Source organism: Ictalurus punctatus, chromosome 2 (assembly GCF_001660625.3).
Source record: "Ictalurus punctatus breed USDA103 chromosome 2, Coco_2.0, whole genome shotgun sequence".
In the NCBI taxonomy this organism is placed as follows: Eukaryota; Metazoa; Chordata; class Actinopteri; order Siluriformes; family Ictaluridae; genus Ictalurus; species Ictalurus punctatus.
In genome coordinates, this window is record NC_030417.2 from 21,594,934 (window position 1) to 21,612,154 (window position 17,221).

General features: G+C 38.1%; 1 protein-coding gene across 7 annotated transcripts in view; it reads left to right on the top strand.

Annotated features, from left to right (window-relative positions):
• The window catches only part of glis2b (GLIS family zinc finger 2b), a 55,250-nt gene that overhangs the window by 17,271 nt on the left and 20,758 nt on the right, over positions 1-17,221 (top strand). The window contains exons 2-3 of one of the 7 annotated variants that reach the window (XM_047150648.2): positions 1,799-1,867; positions 2,323-2,386. The exons of 3 other annotated variants lie outside the window; for them this stretch is intronic. The gene's annotated coding sequence lies outside the window, so the exon portion shown is untranslated. Of the gene's footprint in view, positions 1-1,798; positions 1,868-2,322; positions 2,485-12,521; positions 12,876-17,221 lie in introns of those variants that run through there. 3 more of the 7 variants (XM_017488308.3, XM_047150650.2, XM_017488324.3) reach the window with 3 other exon arrangements.

The following is a 17,221-nucleotide window of genomic DNA, read 5'->3' on the forward strand; positions in this document are numbered from 1 at the left end:
AAAAAGGGTGAGAGCAGCTAAGCTCAGATTTGTCACTTCTGAATGACTGCACATGTGACACCTAATGGCTCAGATGAAATATGGCTAAAGGGTCATATCTTTGTGGCAGAGCTTCCACTTCCACCTATACAGTCCCCTCTAAAACTATTGGAACCGCAAGGCGAATTCATTTGTTTTTGGCTCACTAATCTTTATTGATGATGTAACTCATGATGGTAGCAGCAGAATTAATTCATAAGTTTACAGGAACATTTTGTCTGCCATGTTACAGAGAACTGCATTCAGTTTAATTGGGAGGAACTTTAGCATGCAGCGAGACAATGATTCAAGACATACTGCCAACTCAACAAAAGAATTTATCAGGGGGAAAAGTGGAAGATTTTAGACTGCCAAGTAAAATCACCAGACCTTAACCCAATTGAGCATGTTGAATTGACATGTATTGACCTTTTGAAGAGGAGACTGAAGGGAAAACCCCCTGAAACAAACAACAACTCAAAGAGGGTGGGGTAAAAGCCTGGAAAAGCATCATAAAAGAAGAAACCAACAATTTGATGATGTCAATGAGTCTTGATTCAGTTATTGCAACCAAATATTAAGTGTTGGTTACTTCAAGACTTATCTGTTCCTATACTTTTGTTGACCTAAAAATTGGATAGTCTGATACAAAAGGTTCTATGTTTTGTGTTCTTTAACACATCTGGTAAGTACCAGGAAATAAAACCCAAAATCAAAAACTCTCATCTCGTATCCTTCATTTGATCTCAAACCATAATGTCTTTGGTGTATAGCAAAAACAAATGAATTGGCCTTGCCATTCCAATAGTTTCGGAGAAGACGGTACATTTGAATACAACAGAACATACAAAACATGTCTTCTTGAGTTAAGGTGTTTCACTGATAATGGAATAAAATAACCTTTTATATGTTGAGGAATCTGTTAGTATTTTTAACTCTAATCCTCTAGAGTCTTACTGATGTGATTAATTCATATCCTGTATGTAGCACATGAGGTGAGTGTAAGATTATTTTATTATTTTATTATTTTATCATTTTTAAGTTATTGCTGTTTTACTAGTAGACCAATCCGAGATTGGATTTTGACTTTTTTGTAGGTTGCCAAACCAAGCTGAAATACCATAGCCGATAATGATCACTAGAACTGCTTGGTAGATTGTCAACCTCATCCTTTCCTTCTACCTGTATTTATACAAACAGTACAGTAAGTGAATCCTAGTGCATGCTAAATTGATCATTCCAAGTAGTGTTGGAGCTTAGACTTAACATAATGTTGAGCTGGGTGGATGAAATGAATAGATGCAAAATGTAAACTGTGTTCTATGTTTTAGGTAGATTTTTTAGGTCAACTTTTTTTGTTTTTTTGTAAGGAAATACTTGTTGTATTCTGTAGTTTTGTTCTGGCTATTTCAGTAGTCATTTAACTTAGTTTTATTTCATTGGTTGAAATGTGTTACTTGACTTGGGTTAGTGGTCATGGCATCCATTTTAGTTTCACTATACAACAGCAGTGATGCAGCAGGAGATGTTTGTCAGATAAAGAGTCATATTATTTTATCTCATGCCGAAGAGGCCATCATCTCCAAGTTTTTGTTTATTTAATATCAACTATGCTTAAAAGTATTACTTCATGGGATTTAAAAACATTTTCTGTGTATTTAGTGCAGGAGGTTATAGTTATCTCTCTTTTGTGTAATAATGCTGAATTGTGTTTTCCTTCTTAAAATTGACCTTAATTCACACTTTATACTTAATGTGTGTTTTTGTGTTTGTATTGTAGTTTCACAAATTGACGTTGTGGAATTGAAGACTTTCCTTCCGTCCTCAACCACTTTAGCTATCTGTCGAGGTACAACCTACTTGCAGCAGGGCCAGAATAATTTTGTTAAATTAGTTAGACTTAAAATTTTAAAAAGCAATTAGATTAAAAAATGTGCAATGTAATTCGATGGGACTCGGACAGGGTTGGGCAAAGTACTGTAAAAGTAATGATGACTGAATACATCTTTCAAAATATATTCAGTTATGTAATCCATTACAATATTTAGAACCCAGGTGTGTGAGGGTGTTGAAGAGTCGAGAGACAGGCAAAATGTTTACTGAGCTCCAGGCTCAAAAACTCAACAGAAAACACTCACAGCTTTCACTACGTCAGGTTCAAGTTCACACTTCTTATCATGTGTATATGTGAGTGTATGTCTCGCAAGCTCTACCACATGGACTCGCACTCTCTCTCTCTCTCTCTCTCTCTCTCTCTCTCTCTCTCTCTCTCTCTCTCTCTCTCTCTCTCTCTCACTCAAACAGATTATGGGAGGCTCTGACGGCATGAAAAGACACACATAAGTAAACTCCGGCTAATGAGATACCGGTGAGAATCATCGAGTTACCTGCCCGTTCGATCTACCTCCTCCCCATCCACAGCTGACACTTGACCATGACAATAGACAATGTTTCTCTGAATTACTGGTATTTATTTTATGCTTCTGGATGTTTAATAATTACTATTAATAATTACTCTTTACATACAGTAGTCATGGATCAACATGAATGGACTGAAAAAGTGAGAAAGACAAAACTACTCAAGCTGTCAATCTAGAAAATATAACATCAGGAACATACACTGGAACACACACAGTGGATAGGTACTATTTAAAGTGATTTGGTTTGCCATTTAGATTTTACCTTGTAACTTCTACTGTGTTGTAAAAAAAAAAAAAAAGACAGTCGCAAAAAACAAAACTTTTTAATTTTAAATTCTAAGCAACTCTTGTCAGCTCAAGCTACAAACACTCCACAATCCTCTCAGGTGGTAGAGCGGGTTGTCTACTAATCGTAGAGTTGGCGGTTCGATTCCTGGTCCACGTGACTCCACATGCTGAAGTGTCCTTGGGCAAGACACTGAACCCCAAGTTGCTCCCGATGGCAAGTTAGCGCCTTACATGGCAGCTCTGCTACCATTGGTGTGAGAGTATGTGTGTGAATGGGTGAATGAGACACAGTGTAAAGCGCTTTGGATAAAAGTGCTATATAAATGCAGACCATTTACCCACATATGCGATATACACTCTAAAAAAAAAAATAAAAAAAAAATGCTGGGTTATATTTTTTCTACCCAAACACTGGGTTGAGCATTTTGGGTCATTTAATTGTGTTATTTTCTCAGTCTTGGGTAGTTTTTTAGGTAGTTTTGTGTAAACTAACCGCTGCTTTAGTGGCTGGGTCATTTTCACCGACAGTTGAATCAGTGCACCCCTCCCCCACCCTGACACATCAGCCCAGCTCCTTGGGTCAAATCAACTGTTTGAATTTGCCTCAGGTGGAGGTGGTGGTTTTAACATGGACAGACTTTTAGATTTACTTGGAGAAACATACTCAGAAAGGATGTGTTAATATCCTACACAGTTTTTGTGTTATTACTGTTTCAACATGTGTTTAAATTATCCAATAAATGTGTTAAAAAAAGAAAAAGAATTCATACGAGTAACCAACATGTGTTAAATTATTGTCCATTCACGTTGCGGACTGTGCTGTCGATGTCGTCACTCAAATCTGAACTCGCTTCAAAGTGAACGTTCGTTGCTTTGACCTTTTGATTGTGACTGCAGAGTCGCAGTCCAGAGGCGAGGAAACCAAATGACCACCGGTAAGTTAGCGTGCATCACTATTTAGAGTTAATGCTGCTGAAAATGCCTGGCTGAGTTTGTGATATTTACACAGGGAGCTCTCAAAAATGTATTTATTGTACAAAGGTAACTCAGCAAGTGATAATTAAATCCGCAAAAAAAACTCACACGAAACTCCGCAAGTTGCATTGCAAATTTTGAAAAAGTCATTGCAAAATCAAACATTTTTGGTTGCAACAATCATAAAAAGGTTGTGTGAAATCTTGTACAGACAGACAGTGCAAACAAGAAAGTGAGTGGGGTCTTTTTTAATAGGTAATAAACAAGTATTGGTGGTGTTTTTTAATTAGTGTAGAAGTAATTAAAAGGAAGTAGAACCTTGTGCGTGAGGGTGTGGTGGAAGAATCGGGAGATTTTTAGCTGAGTTCTGGGCTCCTGTTTATTCAGTCTGCACTTTTCAGCACACTTTCAAAAAAAAAAACTCAACAAAACAGGAAACGGGTTTGTCCCGGACTCGCAGCCTTTGCTCCATAAGGTTCAAGTTTGTGCTTCTTGGCATGTGCATGTGTGTCTCGCAAGCTCTGCCAATCGGTATCTCTCTCACTTACCCTCTCATATTCTCACTCACTCACTCTCGCCGCTTATGGGAGACCCTGAAAGCACAAAGAGACACAAACAAGTAGACTATGGGAAATACGACACAGGTGTGAATCATCATGCATTACCTGCCATTTCTACCCGTATTTAGTTCAGTTAGAGAAGGGACGCTACAATTAAAAACTGAATGCTTCTGCTCAATTCAGCATGGGCCGAATGAGTCGGAGTCACAGCACAGATCAGCAGTAGTCAGATTTCATTTAGCACGTGACGAGAGTGAGGCGAGCTGACTGACAAAACGATGCCGGAAAATTTGTTTTCAAAAGTTGTATGTTTAATATAAGCGAGTTTGTCATTGTACTGTTTTGTAGTTGTTTTTCATTTTCATGATGACTGCCACTTTTTTCAGTCATCAGCTTTGGGTCCATTATCACACCCTTCAGTATAAAGAGCCTCTTGAAATGCTAGAGCAAGAATTCAGAATGACTTTGTATATTATTCTATAAAATGAGGTTTTCATTCTGTGATTGTGCCTATGGGAAACCATTACAGACTGCCATTCTCAGCCTTCTTAGACACCAAGCCCTGTTATTACATGCAGGAGTATGTGGATTGCATCACTGGCTGCTGAGGGATGCTGCAAGAACTAGTTCAGAGCAGGGGAGGAATGAAACGGAGCAAGCGAGGAAGAGACACAGAGAGACAGGCAGAGACAAAGAGAGAATAAACCGCGAGGGAGGAAATGACTTGTGAAATTGCAGCATTTTAAGTCCGGGGTTGTGGAGGTTGGAGTTTGTCTGATGATTATGGTGAATGTTTGAAAGCTTAGTCACTAGTGCTTTGATATTTCCATGACAAAAAGCAGAAGTTATTTAGTAAATCGCTTTTACAAAGTGAAGATGTGAATTGTGCTTTAGTATAAAGATAGTGTTGGATATTTTCTAGTGTTATTTTAGAGAGAGAGGGCTAGTATGTGCTTCCTTTAAAACACATAAAGCCAGCCATTGCATGTTTTCAAGCAGCTGCTTATGCTACTTCAGAGAGCAGCTGAACACACTGAGGAAAGTGCTAACTGTCCTCTTCTGTGTACATGAGCTCACACATGCTCACCACTGGTTAGAGATATTCTGATTGTGTGTGGAGAAAGTACCTCTATCCTTCCCACCCAGAAAGCGGGGCCAGATTTGCTCTCTTGGACCCAGGGACGGCTGTGGGAATCACCCAACAACAGTTTTCCGTTGCATCTGTTGGAGCGTATAAAGAAAAGACTTTATCATGCACAACATTGCTTTTCTATTTGCTCTCTTCAAACAAAACCCCTGGCAATTTGCTTAGCATCACAAAAAGCTGCTGTGCCTCCCATGTTCGTCCCTAGAGTGTGTGAGAAGCCCAGAACGGCATCCACTGCATCAGACAAAGTGCAGGTGACAATGGCATTCTAACACAGGTGCAGTGGTGCTTGAACGTTTGTGAATTCTTCAGAATTTTCTATATTTCTGCATAAATATGACCTAAAACATCATCAGATTTTCATCAAGGAGAACCCAATTAAACAAATGAAACAAAAATATTATATTTGGACATTTATTTATTGAGGAAAATTATCCAATATCCAATATGTCCAATATTATCCTATATGTCAAAGTAATATCCACATGAATGCCAGGACTCAAGATTTCCCAACAGAACATTGCCCAGAGCATCACACCGCCTCTGCTGGCTTGCCTTCTTCCCAAAGTGCACCCTGGTGCAATCTTTTTCCCAGGTAGTGCATACGCACCCGCCGTCCACATAATGTAAAAGTTTCTGGTACTAGTAGAGACCACATGTAGGCCTGACAAGGGTTTCTAACTCTTTCAGATGAATTACCCACACAGTACATTCCCTGGACAGTGTTTACTATAAGTGCTGATACCTTTTTCTATGGTGAATGATGAGTATTGTCAATATTGACCAATAAATACATGTGATGCTGATTCTGATTGAAAATAAGAGCCACTTAAGTGCTGATACGGATATTATTTGAGAGTAACATTCATTTCAATGCTGATCTTGTTCCTACTGAAAATAGAAGTCACTCAAGTACTGGTACCGCTCTCTGTTGGTGATCAGAATCACTGAATTTATTAATACTCTTCTCTAATGATGAAGTGAAACAGTCTATTGGTAATACACTCTATTGGTAATAATCACACAATTTATTAATACTGTATGCTTTTGTGGAGGAGAATTTCTATTGAAAGTGAGTCAATCAGTCAAACATTACATTAAATTTTTATTTGTATAATGCTTTTAACAAAGCAGCTTTACAGAAATGCGTAAATTCAGGATATCATTTTTAAATGTATGAATTTATCCATAATGAGCAATAGAGGTGACAGTGGCAAGAAAAAACTCCCTGAGACAATATGAGGAAGAAACCTTGAGAGGAACCAGACTCAAAAGGGAACCCATCCTCATTAAGGTGTCAACAAATGCAGTTATACAACAGTGCAATTATAAATAATTCCCTTCTATAACTGTGTACTACATGATCAAAAAGTACAATTGTATAACCAGGAAATTCATTATAGTTTTCAAATCAAATGTATTTTGTTGAAGTTATCAGCTGTTCACTGATTGAGACTTGAGTGCAAACCTATTTGTATCAATTGCAGTCCAAAGCAATCTTCATGTTTTTTAAGTGGTACCATCCAAAGTAATCTCATGTATCTTTAGGCGTGTGGGGCCATCCCCAGCAGCAGTGAGTGATTGCCAAGTGATGAGAACTCCAACCAGAAGTAGGGCATCAAGTGGGATCAAGCCGGTCCGGATAGTAGAAGGGGTCAGGATCACTGGTATCTCAGGAGTATCATGTGTTTAGAGAGAGGATGAGGCTCGCTCAAAGTCACTTTATTGTACTCTACTGAGGATAAAATAATTTCATGTATAGAGGCTGTTTTCTACTGTGTATCAACATATATAATAGAGAATATACAGTAGAATACATCATAGATACTGTTCCTAACTGAATGATAACACACCATTAAATCAGTATAATCTGATTAAGTTGTATAGTGAATGTTGCAAATGTCTAATAACCCAGTCATGTGGCAGCAGCACAGTACAACAAAATCATACAGCTATAGGTAGGGCTGCACGATTATGGCCAAAATGATAATCACGATTACTTTGATCAATATTGAGATCGCGGTTATTTATTACGATTATTCATTGATTTTAGGGACAACATATTTTTATTGCACTTTCACATTCAAATAAACCGACCGCTGCTTTCACCTCCATGTTGTGCTACATTCCTGCTAATGTTCAAATCTGTGCATCAACTTAGACTGACCCTTAAAGTGCATCACCTCGTAGAAGCAAAATATAAATAGAATGGTACGCAAATTATAGGATAAGTAAAAATAAAAATGCCATCAACCAAATGAAAATATGCAATAAAATATAACAATATGCAACCAAATTCAAACAATTCAGGCGTGAAAAGTCAATAACAGTGTTTACAGGAGGAGAGACGCAGTCAAATCGCCCAATACAGCGGTGACACAGGGATGACACCATTTTGTACCCGAACCCGGAAGTTAGCATCACACTGGTTCCCTCAACAAAAACCCAATAGGATTTTCACATAGGCTTTTGGTTTATTGCAAAAAAATAAGCTCTGATCAACAAAAGTTTACAATACTAACACGTTTTGTCCATCAAGATAATTTTCATAAATGAACACAACTTTTATGAATTTTGAAGCCTAAATAGAATCGCCAGAAATAAACAGCTAACCGAATGCTATAAACGAACTACACCACAGTCGCTTGACTTCAATGTCACCGTCACCAAGCTCCTGAGAACTTTTACAAACCTGTAAATTATGAATTGTGTACAGCATACCTGAACCAGTTTATCTGCAAAGTTTTTTCCTGTTCCTCGTGATAACGTTTAATGTCCCTGACAACCTCTGTAGTGCCATTTAGAAACTTGTTAGTGTCATGATTTCCCCTTGCTCAAGCACTGGAGCTCAAGGCTCACAACGAGCGCTAAAATGCTAACTCGTTTCTCGGTTTTGGCATTACAAAATGATGTCAGCCCTGCGCCACTGTATGGTGATTGGCTGTAAGTTTAGGAAGCACTAGATTTGATATGCAGCGGAGGACGAACTTTAAATGTCAGTATCGCAGTCGATCATGTTCATGTAATTGTGGGCAGTCGAAATTGTAATCGCCATCGATATTCGATTGATTGTGCAGCCCTAGCTACAAGTCAAGAGCTTCAGGTAATGTTTATGTCAAGATTTAAGAAAAAGTATGATCTCAGTGGCTTCTTCAGTTACTGCTGATCTCCTGGGAATTTCACACACAACAGTCACAGTGTACAGTTTACACTGAATGGTGCGAAAAACATAGTTTGAGCACCAGTTCTGTGAGTAGAAACACCTTGTTGTTTAGAGGTGAAAGGAAAATGGCCAGATTGGTTTGAGCTACCAGGAAGGATATAGAAACTCAAATAATCAGTCTTTACAAACCTGGTGAGCAAAAAAGCATCTCAGCATGCACAAAACATCCACCTTGAGGTGGATGGGCGACAGCTGAACCACATTAGGTTCCTCTCCGGTCAGCCAAGAACTAGGATCTGAGGCTATCATGGGCACAGGCTCACCCAAACTGGACAGTTGAAGATTAGAAAAAAATATCACCTGGTATTTTCTTAGTCTTCAACTGTCAGTTTCGGTGAGTCTGTGCCCAAGATAGCTCGTTCATATTTCTGATGCTCACCTGCCCACTGTAGGCGCTTTCGGCAGTGGATAGGGGTCAGCATGGGCACTCTGACCTGTCTGTGGCTGCGCAGCCCCATACGCAGCAAGCTGTGAAGCACTTCACTTAGCCATTATAATTTGGCCCTTGGCAGAGATCCTTAAGCTTGCTTATTTTTCCTGTTCACTTGCTGCCTAATATATCTTGCCCCTTGACAGATGCCATTTTAACAAGACAATCAGTGTTATTAATGTTACCTGTCAGAGGTTTTAATGTTATGCATGATCGGTGTTTGAATGTATGTTCAAATATGCACAATCCCTTCCTTTACCTAGTGCATTGGACATTGGATTGGACATTGGATCCACTTTAGCTCTTGATAGCCCTGGGCTTCAACATGCCTTCACTGGAATTAAGCATGCTCTCATTTGCATGAACAGATATATTGGTTTGTTAATATGCTGTAGTGCCAATACCTTTGACAGAAATGCTAGGTTTGGCCACAGCAGGACACATTTGAATTCTGGTTCTCAACACAGGCACTGCTTGCTAACAGATGACGCATGCAATTTGCTGACATTGTCAGATCAAAATGGTGATGAACAAAAAAAGCTTCTATAAGTGAAAGCAAGTTTTTATGTTGGTTCATGTGGCACAAACTGTCTAGTACCAAATACAGATCCCAGAGAGCTATCTAACACTGAATGCGAAGAAAATTGGATTTCAGCAGTTAATGTCATCAAACTTTAGTTTATGTAAACACATTGGTAAGGAAGTTAACATTAGCTAAGTATGTCGCTAACTAACATGTAGGCACCATTGACCAATCCAAAGCAATACTGTGAAGAAATTTAAGACATAAGATTAAGTTAATGTTTATCATGTTTACTGTATTATCAAAAATACAAACTGAGAAGAAACTGTTTGAGCTCGAAGTTCCATAATCGAGCAATGTGGATATTTGGCTTCTGTTATTTAACTAGCTTGAATCACTTCATCAGTGTCCAGCCAGAATTTTTTTTTTTTTTTTTTTGCACACTAAAATAAGTTCCTTTGTTTGGTCATGAATTACGTCTCATCCCCACTGTATTCCTCCACCCCACCCCGCCCCAGTTCTGATCTCTCAGTGAAGTAGTTACACAAATCAGTATTGCAACAAGACTACTGAGCGGAGTGCTGCAAAATTCACGGCGGCTAGATTTGACAAGTTGTGATGTCATGTTAAAGGGGTTGTAGCACCAAAAACTAATTGATGTTCAAATAAATAAATTTATATGCCCATTAGTATTAGTTCACTCATTCGAACCTATGACTTCAAATTTTAAATACAGTTGTGTGAATACTGTATTTTCTAAGTAAACATACAAGTTAAGAGATTTATTCTACAAGCTCTCACATTGAAAATCCAGGTACACATTTTATTTTACAAGTTATCCCACTGAAAAAACATTTGGGTCCATAAATATTTGGACAGTGACATAATGTTTGTAATTTTGCCTCTACCAAAATGGATTTGAAATTAAGCAGGCAAAATGTGATTTAAGTGTAGACTTTCAGCTTTATTTCAAGGGGTTTAACAAAAATATTGTTTGGGAATTACAGCCATCTTTTAAATAGTTCCTCTATTTTCACAGGCTCAAAAGTAATTGGACAATTGACTGATAAGCCGCTTCATGCCCAGGTGTGGCCTTGTTATTTCATGACAAATTAAGGAGATAAAAGGTCTAGAGTTGATTCCAAGTGTTTGCATTTGGGTAGCTGATCATGGGAACACTCATTATGCGGTTCAAAGAGATGTCAATGCAAGTGAAGGACACCTTCATTAGACTGAAAAAACAAAACAAACCTATCAGAGAGATAACAGAAACTTTAGTGAGTGTCCAAATCAACAATTTGTTACATTGGCAAAGGCTACAATCAATAAACACCTTCATGAATGTGAATACAGTGGTCTTTCCTCAAGATGCAAACCACTGGTAACACTCAAGAACAGAAAAGCCAGATTAGACTTTGCTAGAAATCATCTAAGCCTGCCCAGTTCTGGAATAAGATCCTTTCAACAGATGAAACCAAGATTGACTTGTACCAGAATAATGGGAATAGAAGAGTATGGAGAAAGAAAGGAAGGGCTTAGGATCCAACACATACCACATCATCTGTCATACATAGTGGAGGAAGAGTTATGGCATGGACATTTATGACTGCCAATGGAACTGGGTCAGTGGTGTTTTTTGATGTGACTCCCTATAGAAGTAGCAGGATGAATTCTGCAGTGAATAGCTATACTTTATGCTCAGATTCAGACAAATGCTGCAAAACTGATAAAATGCTGCTTCTCAGTACAGATGGTTAATGACCCAAAACACATATGAAAGCAACCCAAGTGCTTATTAAGGCAATGAAATGGAATGTTCTTAATTTGCTGAGTCAGTCAGCTGACCTCAGCCCAATTGAGCATGCTTTTCACTTACTGAAGTGAAACTCAGCATTTGGTGATGTAAATGGGTTCCAGACTATGGGTTCCAGATTTGCAGGCAATCACTGACTGCAAAGGATTTGCATTATTATTATTATATATTATTATTGATAGTTTGTCCAATTACTTTTGAGCCTGTAAAAATGTCATCATGGTGTAAAGAAGGCACTGTTTAGTAGTCTGTTGGATAGAAATTTTCTCCCTAGCTTTTGTCCCCAGCATGCTCCAGCCTCTTTTCCCTGAGACAAGTGAGGTCAGACTGTCTTTCATAATTCAGGCCTTGACTATGTTTGCTGATAATTCAGTCTAAAAATTCAGGCATCTTTTCTTATTGAGTTGACTCGCATACCTTGAACTCGGAAGTGACATCAAGTCTGGCGGAAAAAAGAAGCTTTCTTTGCATCCAAGTCTGTTAATTTATCTATGTGCGTCAAACTCTAAAGCTGCTGATGGAATGAGGGAAGTAAGAGGGAATAATTGTGAACTTAGTTCAGTAGTTGTGGGTAATTGAGTTCTTAGTTGTGGCCTTCTATGTTATTTACAGTCTTTCTGGGAAACATTCTATGTTTGGTCAGAATCTGCACTATTTTATAATAATTCTGAATAATAATTAATGTATTTTAGTGTGTTTGCTTTCTTGAGCCTCACCTTTACATCAGGCGACTTCACAGGTAGTTCTGCTCAGGTACTGCCACTTTTCCAGTGTTAAGTCACAGCTGCAATGCTCCCAGGGTTTCCCTTTTGCTCCATTTATCCCTAACCTCTGTGAGGAATTCCTTAGTGTCTGAGACTTCTGGCTTGGGGCCATCGATAGCTTGGTAAGAGGCTTCCTATTGCAATTCCCTTCCCACCCCTTGTCCTTTTCTCCCTCTCCCTTGTTTTTCCAGCACTTTTCTATCCATTTCACTCCTCGGTTTGCTATTTGAGATCACACAACTCTCTTGGCAGGTGGCTGCTCTTGGCCATACATTTCATTGGAACAATCAACAGTTTACTTGGGCTGACTCTCAGTTTTTGCTGTCTCCTATTTTCTTTTTCCATGAGATTGTTTTTGGGGGAGAGGATAAACCTGATCATTAGGAGCACTACAGATAATACTAGATTAAAGTGAATTTAATTTTTCAGAAGAACATTAATTGTGGAGATGGCTTGTACAGTCTGTTCTCTATGAACTATACAAAGAAAAAATTCCCAGAGAAGGAGGGATGATGAGAAAGCAGCAGGGGTGGGACAAGTAAGTCATAGAGATATAAGAGTGAAGTAAGCAGAAAGGGGGGGATGATGGAGGAAAAGAGAGAGAGAAGCAGAGAGGCCCTGTGGAGGTGGAGTGGAAACTAATGTTTCCTGTCTAAAAAGGCGGTTGGCCAAGGCAGAGGGGAGCAGGAAAAAATCCCTCAGCTTCTGTGGCAAGTAAGTGTGTGTGTGTGTGTGTGTGTGTGTGTGTGTGTGTGTGTGTGTGTGTGTGTGTGTGTGTTAGTGGAGGTGGAGTTGTTCTGCCTTAAGGGAGGTCAAGCAAGGAGAGAGAGAGAAAAAGAGGCAAAAATGAGGGAAAGAAAGAAATATTTAAGTAACTAAGAGAGCAAGAAAATGTGGTAGATAATACAAAAAAAATAGAAAATTCAAATAAGTATACACAAATAGCCTTAGATGGTGGATTCTCCAGCACCAAATAAGATTACTGTCACTGTATCACTAATTGTAGCTATAAATGTTAGTATTTGTAAGTGATACTTAAATATTCAGCACCTATATTATTAGCTCTTATAATTGTAGTGTAAGGGATGCATTTGTATCTCTTGTAGGGCTGCAATTAACAATTATTTTCACAATCGATTAGTTGGCCGATTATTTTTTTGATTAATCAATTAACGGATGGGGACAAACTTTCAGATTAGTAAAAAAATAATCTGTTCCATTTGAGACAATATTACATTTCTAAAATTCATACACTAGACCAGTGATTCTCAACCTTTTGTGACCTTTGGACCCCTAGCATATTTCGAACAATCCACAAGCACCCCCTCACTCCACAACAGTTATAGGCTATATATTAAACAGTCATTTCTATATATGTTGCTTTATTTCATTAATATATAACATTAATAATATTAACATTAAAATCGAAACAAAACATTTCAATATTTTATTTTTTACATTTTATTGTTGGTGTGACATTTAATTTAACTCTCTGAATTTTCCTTTGTTTATTTTATCCATCATTGCGACACGTGAACTTGTCTGCCACTCATAGGTTTTTGCAAATCATCATTTCATTTGCAAATAAATGTAAAGTAAATCTGATCGTCAGCTCAGATAACGTGATATTTGCAAATAACCAAATTGATTCATTTTAAAAATCTAATTTGAATATGTGTTGATACATTTAACAAAAAATATTATATTATTTAAACATTTTTAAAACTTTCCTACGGACCCCCTGCAATCACACCACTGACCCCCACACTCATCGATTGTGAGTTTATCATAATAAATCAGATAAAAATACTAAAAGGTCCCTTCCACTGCACAAGTTGGTAATACCCAACTATTACCTCACGACACAATGCTTGATCACTGCGGTTTGACTGGGAGTGCACAGGTAGCTTTGATGATTAAGAGAACCGCTGCCCAGCAGACTGTTTTGCATTGCTGGTCAAACAGGGAAAAACAGCCTTGTGTAACTAAATTTTATTTTAATAGTTCCCATTATTATCAATAATTGGGTGTCATGTCACACTTCTGTTGACGGATGACCCAGTTCTGTTTTAGATTGCTCTGGTGTTGGGTATCTGAAGGTTCTGAGGTGGTGTGAAGCTTCGACGGAATTGATATATTTATACAACTAAGCTGTTGAGGGCCTTGATCAAGGGCCCAGCAGTGGTAACTTGGTGGTGCTAGGGATTGAACTCATGACCTTCCAATCAGTAGTGCAATGTCTTAACCACTATAGCCTATTGTTAGTCTTGAGAGTTACTGTATCTAGTGAACAATGTTGTTTTTTTAAACATCACCTCTAGAGAACATTAGAAACACTTGCTTTTCTTCCTCTTCTTTTACTTCTTCTCCTTCCTCTTCTTCTTCTTCTTTCTCTTTATTAGAACAGCATGGTTGAGCAGTAGTTAACATTGCCAATTCACAGCTCCAGATCCTGAATTTAATCCTGAGCTCGGGTTACTGTCTGTATGGAGTTTTGCATGTTCTTCTGGTGTCTATATGGGTTTCCTCAGTGTTCATTGGTTTCCTCCCACTGTTCAAAAATAAGCTGGTAGGTGGATTGGTTATGCTAAATTGCCCCTAGTTGAAAATGTGTGAATGTGCGTGCATGGTGCCCACTGATGTGCTGGCTTCCCATCCAGGGTGTATTGGTGTATTTATGCAGTGTTCCTGGGATAGCCTTTGGATCCACCACAATCCAGATCAGGATATAGCAGTTACTGAAGAAAGAAGGAAGGGAGAGAGGGAGGGAAGGGCCGATGATGATGATTGAAGTAATTCTAATGTTTCATCTGCTTTCACATATGCACATATTCTTCTTTTTGACTCAAACCCTGGTGTGCTTTTTCCCCTTGGTGCAGGGGATGAGAACACAGAAATCGCACTCGGGTGTGGAAAACAACAACTGGTCTCAGACAGTCTGAGCAAGGTGGTCTCAGTCCAGTTCCAAGCGAACTCTAGGGCAGCATTTTTTTCTTTTTGGTTAGTTTAATTGTGTACAGTGTGAAACCAAACCAAATAGCAAGCAGTATAAATTAGTATACATACATTTTTACATACATTATTAGTAAGTATAAATTTTGCTCTAATTTGCACCTGGCAGACAGGTGTGAAAGTGCCATTATCTAGTCCAAAACTAGCTTTAATCTTTGTATGGAAAACTACACACAAAAATTAAAATAATTGTCAGCTCTGAACACACGCCTAAAAGTTGTTGGCTGTTAGGCATAGGCAAAAGCTAAGACTTGGCCCTGGAGGGGGGACACTGTAGCGCCCCCTTTTGATTAAAGTGGTGGGGTCAGGTTTCCTACAGTCAACAAACTCGGTAGGTATGCTGTTCTCATCAAGCCGGACAACTTTTGGCTCTCAATTTTTAAATACTCCTTCAAAGGGATTCATGCCAAGTCCACTGGAAGATCTCAACACACTGTTTGTCTAAAAGGAAGTATTTGTTGATTTCATTTGCATTTAATTTAATAATAAATACAAATAAATAAAACATAATAACCATGAAAACTCTGTCTCTATTAATTGTTTACAGACAGGCTTTTCAAAAGTTCAGAAGAGAGGAATAATATTTTTTTAACATAAAAATAAATTTATAGATTTTTAGAAATCATATTTACACTAAACTATTTTAAGCGTCTTTAATAACTAATATTGTCTTTTCTATACTAACTCAGTTGGAGATAGCTTGATTATTCTGATTTAATATTATGTTTAGCTGACAGGCTAGCAAATGTCTCACCTGCCGCTACATTTGTAATCTAATTTTATGGAAAGATTCTATTAGTCTTTTTCCCCCAAAGAATTATAAGTTTATGATGGGAAATGTGTAATCAATTTGATCATCAGCATCATCCACATCAGTCGCTCTAGTCTTACCTTCTGAAGTAAAAGTTGCAGAGTGTAAATATGACTATTTAGATATGATTATCACGTTTAGGTCATTTACTTATTTTTAACCTTTGTCCACTGTCATCTGTACAGAGTTTTTCTCTGTTTTCGCAATGTGATGGCGCAGGTGAAGCACAGACGTTCTGACACTTGGTATCTGATTACAAACTGTACTGATTGCACACATGTCCATTCCTGCATGGCATAGAATTACCCAAAACTTAATTTAAGCCTTACATTCATTGTTTGAAGAAAGCACACTTTAGCCTTTAATAACTTTAATACTTCTGCTTTATTAATGCTTAATTAATTAATTAATTAATGCTTATTAATGCAAAGTCATTGTAATACTTCAGTTCTGTAAATGCTTTAGGTTTGTATCAATTCTGTATGGACACAACACATTAGCACAATATTTTGCATGAACATCTATCTATATCAGGCAGAGCTTGTTGCTAATTATTCCATGGCACTAATAATGCAAAACAGACAGTGGCCAAAAGTTTGTGGACACCTGACCATCACACCTGTATGTGGGTCTTCCCCAAACAGTTTTCACAAAGTTGGAAGCACAGAATTGTTTAGAATGCCTATGTATGTAGTTGCATTAAGAGTTCATTTAACTGTAACATCCCCATTTTGCAGCATGACAGTGTCTGTGCAAAGCAAGGTTTATAAACACATGGTCCGGTGTGGAAGAATTTCAGTGGCCGGCACAAAGCCCTGACCTCAACCCCACTGATCACTTTTGGGATGAATTGGAACACTGACTGCATGCCAGCCCTTCTTGCCCAACATCAGTGCCTGACCTCACTAATGTGCTTGTGGCTGAATGGGCACAGCCACATTCTAAAATCTAGTGGAAAGCCTTCCCAGAAGATTATTAAAACTGCAAAGGGGAGACTAAATCTGGAATGGGATGTAAAACAAGTACATATTGGTGTGATTGGTTGGGTGTCCACATACTTTTGGCCATATTCACATGATTCATAAAGATTCTGAAGTTTAGCTCTGTGCACTATATTAATTGCTTAATTTCCTATGTATTCCAATTGGCTAATACTATGATTCATTTCATAAAAATACCTGGCTAAGATATGTTATATAATCTTATATCTAGAATATCTTACAGTATATCTACAGAG